Source organism: Netta rufina (assembly GCF_964035555.1).
Source record: "Netta rufina genome assembly, chromosome: 2".
In the NCBI taxonomy this organism is placed as follows: domain Eukaryota; kingdom Metazoa; phylum Chordata; class Aves; order Anseriformes; family Anatidae; genus Netta; species Netta rufina.
The window spans coordinates 147,202,535-147,208,455 of NC_140124.1; positions in this window are offsets into that span (position 1 = coordinate 147,202,535).

A 5,921-nucleotide genomic window follows, 5' to 3' on the forward strand; every position below is an offset into this window, starting at 1 on the left:
GAGCAGGCCCCGGGCCGGAGCTGCAGCCCGTGGAGAGGAGCCCACGCAGGAGCAGGGGGTCTGGGGGGAGCTGCCACCCACCCATGGGGGACCCGTGCTGGAGCAGTTTGCTCCTGGGGGATGGACCCCGTGGGACGGAGCCGTGTGGGAGCAGTTCCTGAAGAGCTGCTGCCTGTGGCAAGGTTAACCCACCAATGTGCCTTGGACCAAGGCACGAGGAGAGCCAGAGAAAACTAAGAGAAGAAAACCAGTACACTTGCATTTATAGCAGTTCACTTGATTAGCTAAACAGTAAGCAAAAGGAAATCACTGTGTTACTAGAATGAATGTTACCAGAATGCAATAATAATTCTAGCCTTGGGAATATTCATCATTTATTTAATACTAGTGTGTTTATTCTCAAGACATTGGTGTGTGTTTTGAATAGTTTGTCAGACAGAACTTTCCTGCAAAGACCTCACTGACCTTCTAACACACTTTAAAATAAATCAGTTTTGATTATGTTGTTCTAAAATCAGATGTAAAAATCAAATGTGAGTCTGAAGAATTTTCTCTAGAATACAGTGCTTTGTGGTGACATACTGCCTCAAAGACACCTTCAACACCTTCACTGAGGAGGGAACTATCTATTTCTTCCATGATACTTTCAGGAATAAAGCTGACCCAACCGACATTAAAGGAAATAATGAAATTGGAGAGAAAACAACTGCAGGGTTTCGATGGAATCTGCTCAGAAGCTCCAATGCAGGCTGGTAAACCTACTGCTCCCATCGGTTGTAAGTGAAGTACAGCAGCCTGGCACAGCTCATTAAGGATTTAAAGCAAACAATAGATTGAGTCATACGATATCATGCTATGCATGCGCGTGGTCTATTTGAACATGCAAATAGGGTTTCAGCAGGAAAACTACGTGTTACTCCTAGAGATCGATTTTATTGACTTCAGTTTATGTCCTATGAATTTAAAAGTTTGCAAAATTAACAAAAATAAAGGATTGAGTGGTACTTCTGAGCCTTGTAAATAACAGGACTGCCTCCCTGCCAGAGACTTGGACATCATATTCCTGTGGGTGACATAGCCCAGGCAAAAAAAGAGGGGTATCTCTTGGTACCTAGTGAATAGAGTCTGCCTCCACATATTTCCTCCTTCTTTTGCCAGCAGGATGGAAAACCAAGGGAGGAGTATTACACCATGGCAAGATCAAACGGGTTAGATGCAGGGCATGAGAAGGCACTCAGGGCTTATCAAAATGGTGTCTATTAACAGCCATTCTCTGCAAGGCAGAGCACAGCAAAATGAAACAGGTAAAAAAATAGAAGAGATGAAACATTATCCCATGTAAGAAGCACCACACACTATAGCATGCAACCATTGACTAGTAATGCTGCTACTCCTTAACCACCAGAGTGGTTAAAGCTGAGGGACCTTAAGTGAAGCTAAATGGAAGAGGCCATTAAAGTCTTTAATCTAGTGAAGGAAGTGAAATAATGAAGGACCAACGTGGTAACAGATAAGAACAAAGTGAAGCTGAGCTTTGCAGCGAAGATGGCTTGTGCTCTTTTCAGAGCCTGTTTGTGGTGTCAGTCTGCCCACGTGGCTGGACAGTGGGATGGTGTCTCATTTCTCTGTGAGAAGAGGATGATTTTTCCACTGGAGTGACTGACACCTGGATTTCTGAGCAACAGAGGAACACTGCTTGTGGATCACACCAGAGTCAACAGAATTAATTACCTTCACCAACCTTGACTGCAGCATTGGTATGAGCTACAAAATGGCTCTACCAGTGTTAGTGGTGCTTGCCATTCCTTTCAGCTCTGCTGAACCCTGGCGATCCTGCATGGGACAGATAATTTCAAGCAAGTAAAGACAATCACCAGAATTCATAACAGTGTTTCAAGATTTATCCAAATAAACTAATTAGTTAAAAAAAAAAAAAAAAAAAAGATCTCACTGCAACTTCTGAGTGGAAGAGTGGACGTCCAGAGAAAAGCTGCACTGATGCAGCTCAGCTAGCTCTTTCAAGCACTATTTTTTACTACACAGATATGCCAGAGCCATCTGTGAGTGGGAAAAGCAAATCAGCGGGCCACCACCAGTCTATCACACTTGTTGAGCACATAAAAATCAACTTGTATTTCAGGAAACAGAGGAAATCACTTGAGGAAGCTGTGCTGCTACTTCTGATTTTAAACAAGGAGGAGCTTGTTGAAAAAACAAGGAGGTGCCAGTTTGAAAGTGGTAATGATACACAGAGTTAACTTATTCCAAGGAAAAAGCACAAAAGACCTGGAATGAGGGGAAAAAAAAAAAAAAAAAGAAGTTGATTTATTTTTGAAAAATCAGTGAAGTGAAAGGCAATGTCTTTTGAGAAAGTAATCTCAAGAATGAAGGCTACTGAGAATAACCGAAATAAAGAATATTAAAGCCCAAGAGGAAATTTTCTCTATAGGAGGGAGAGACAGGCAGTTCAATAAGAAAAAATACGTCTCTGTAAGTCTGCAACAGGTACTTTTTAAGAAAATGAAACTTCAAAAGGCAATAACTGAGACTGCATGTAGGTGCACAGGACAAGAACATAGGAACCAATTTAGAAAAAGCAAATAGAGTAAGAGACATTAAAGGCAAAAAGAAAATGGTCTAAAAATATCTCAGAAGTGAGAGACAGACAAAGATAAGTGTAGATTTATTACAGAATGTGGAAGGAGAGCAGCTAATGGATGATGCACACAGGACTAAAGTGTTCAATCCCTCTTTTGCTTGTCCTCACAAAGGAATATTACTACTGCCAGAAATTAATGCATTTAAATAAGTAGTTGTGTGCTAACCAAAATGGAAAGAAAAAAAAAAAAAAAAGAATATTCATTATATATAGTCAGCAGCAAAAGTCTACTCAGTCTGAAACCAGGGCTAAACAATCTGTGAACCAAGGCTGATTACCTGTGAGAATTAATGTAGGTCAGGGGAAGTTGTAAAGGACTGGTGAAGGCTTTACATAGTGCCTGTATTCCCAGGATAAATCTGTACCTTGCTGCATCTGCCTGAAGCGACAGCTGAAGAAACTCTAAACTGTGCAACATCCATCCGTAATAGCAGGGCTGGGAGGGAGTGGATGATATCCTAAGGTCTGGGTAAAAGATCAGGCCAAGAAAAAGGATCTCTTACTATCCAATGCTCACTGAATTGTGCATACAAGATTTACACCAATGTGATTGTAACTTCAGGGTCCAGTGACCTCAGTCAAAGGTGCAGGAGTTCAGAGTGTTTCATCTATGATTTTTACTCAATGAATTTGAACCTGCAAATTCTCAAACATTAATAAACACAGAAAAAAAAAAAAAAAAGTTGTATGGTACCCTCTCTGGTAGTAAATTCAGATCTTGTTAAATATGCCCACTGTTGGCTTCTAATCATAGCTCTGATCAGTTATTCTGTCTATCTGTAGATCTACTGTATGTCAATAGTTTCTTTCTAATTGCCTTGGTTCTGCTTCCCTTCTGCCAGTGCTATCAATGAAAAGCCTGAGGCAGCTGATAGGAATATAATGGAAGCCTCCAAGCTACAAAACAGGTCTTTTTTCTGCATATATTACTGTAATTCTGAGCAGCTACAGCCTTAGCCTGTGGATTCTCATACCTGTGTCTTATTAAAATGGTAATTTGCGTGCTGGTGCCACTACCAAGAGAATTTACTTCAGAACCATCCACAAAAAAAAAAAAAAAAAAAATCATCCTACCCTACTGTGAGGCGTGTCTAATTACTGATATCAAAAGCAAACAGACAGTACCAGCCAAAGACCTGCACCGCCTGGTTTACGTAGCAGCAGGCAAGGCAAAAATGGCTTTTTGTTGGTATCTTTTCAATAGTTTATTTATAAACCATCGTAGGGTGTGACAGAGAAGGACTCTTAAGAAACCTGGTGACTGTGATTTGAAGGATGAGGTCACTTCGGCAGGCTGTGACCGTGTTCCTGGACTGCACCCTGCCAGTGGTACAAACAGGGAGCCCTTGTCTCTGGGGCTTGTGAGCTTCTTACCATCTCCTCAGCTGCAGGATCTCTGTGGGACACATCCACTGCCCAAGGCATTGTGCCTCTGCAGCTGTGCAGGAGGGAGATCCTGGAGGCAATGGTGACACCAAAGCTGTAGAAGTGGGTCTGTCGTTCACCAACTCAATAACAGAGCAGTGAGCATCTTTCTCCTGCTGTTGGTCCCCCTTCACCTCTGTCACCGTGGCTTGAAGGTTATTGCCAAGCAGGCAGGGTAAGAGCTTCATCACTTGAACTGTGCAAGGAGTCAGGGGCTGACTTGCTTTCACTTGGTTCTGCTTGTTTACCAGTTAATTCACTGAAATGTTGTGTGGTGTTAAAAACGAAGAGTTCTAACCCCATCAGTATTTTGCTGACAGTTATGAAAATGCTTGTGCATGGAACGTTGTCACTGATTTTGACACTTGTAATATTATAAATAACTCACAAAACCCTAGTTCCTAATAGAAGAATGGCATCTGCCAGTGCTGTTTTATTTAAGGCAGTTTCCTTGATTGTACTAATCCCTCCTGTGCTATCCTATTTGAACAGGATGGGCTGCAGCTGGTATCGGGTCTCCCCTGAGCCTCCTCTTCCCCACACCAACCACCCCCAGCTCCCTCAGCCGCTCCTCACAGGACTTGTGCCCCTTCCCCAGCTTCGTAGCCCTGCTCTGGGCACGCTCCAGGGCCTCGATGTCCTTCTGGTACTGAGGGGCCCAAAGCTGAGCACAGCACTTGAGGGGTGGCCTCACCAGAGCAGAGTACAGGGGACGATCACCTCCCTGCTCCTGCTGGCTGCACTATTTCTAATGTAGGCCAGGATGCCATTGGCCTTCTTGGCCACCTGGGCACACTGCTGGCTTATGTTCAGGTGAGCATCAACCAACACCCCCAGACACTTTTCCTCTGCAATTCTTCTGAGCCACTCTGCCCTATGCCTGTAGAGCTGCATGGGGTTGTTGTGGCCAAAGTGCAGGACCCGTCACTTAGCCATGGTGAACTTCATCCTGTTGGCCTCTGCCCATCGAGCCAACCTGGCCAGGTCTCTCTGCAGGGCCAGTCCAGGTGAGAGCACCGTGTCCAGGCATGTGTGCTAGTGCCTGAGCCTCAGCCTGTGGCCGAGAAGGTCGATGGTATCCTGGGGTGCATTCAGAATAGTGCTGCCAACAGGGCAGGGGAGGTGATCCTGCCCACTACTCAGCCCTGGTGGGGCCGCACCTGGAGCACTGCGTCCAGTTCTGGGCTCCCCTGTACAAGAAGGACATGGCAGTACTAGAGCAAGAACAGAGAAGGGCTACTGAGATGATGAGGGGATGGGAGCACCAGGCTGAGTGAGTTGGGCATGTTTATAGCCCGGAAAAGAGAAGACTGAGCGAAGACCTCCTCAATGTGTGTAAATATCTGAGGGGACGGTGTCGAGAGGATGGAGCTGGTCTCTTTGCAGCTGTGCCCAGCAACAGGACGAGAGGCAGCGGGCTCAAGCTGCAGCACAGGAGGTTTTGGCTGAATATGGGGGGGCACTTCTGTACTGTGAGGTGACAAAGCGCTGGGACAGGCCGCCCAGAGAGGTTTTGGGGTCTCCTTCTCTGGAGATATCCAAAATCTGCCTGGACGCCATGGTGTGCAATGGGTGGCGGGGTTGGACGGGTTGAAATGCAGAGGAACCTGCACACCTCGGCCATTCTATGACTGTGTGACTGGGATAACGTGAGATTCTGTGGGATAATGTGGGGTTTTGTGTGGTTCTGTGCTTATTTTACTGTGTAACTCCGGGACTGCCACCGCCTAGCGCAGGCTGACGCCTCCCACTCCCCACTCCCCACACCTTCCCGCCCTCCTCCCCGCCGGAAGTGACGCCCCCTCACTTCCGGGGGCCGTGACGCGGAAGCGGCCGG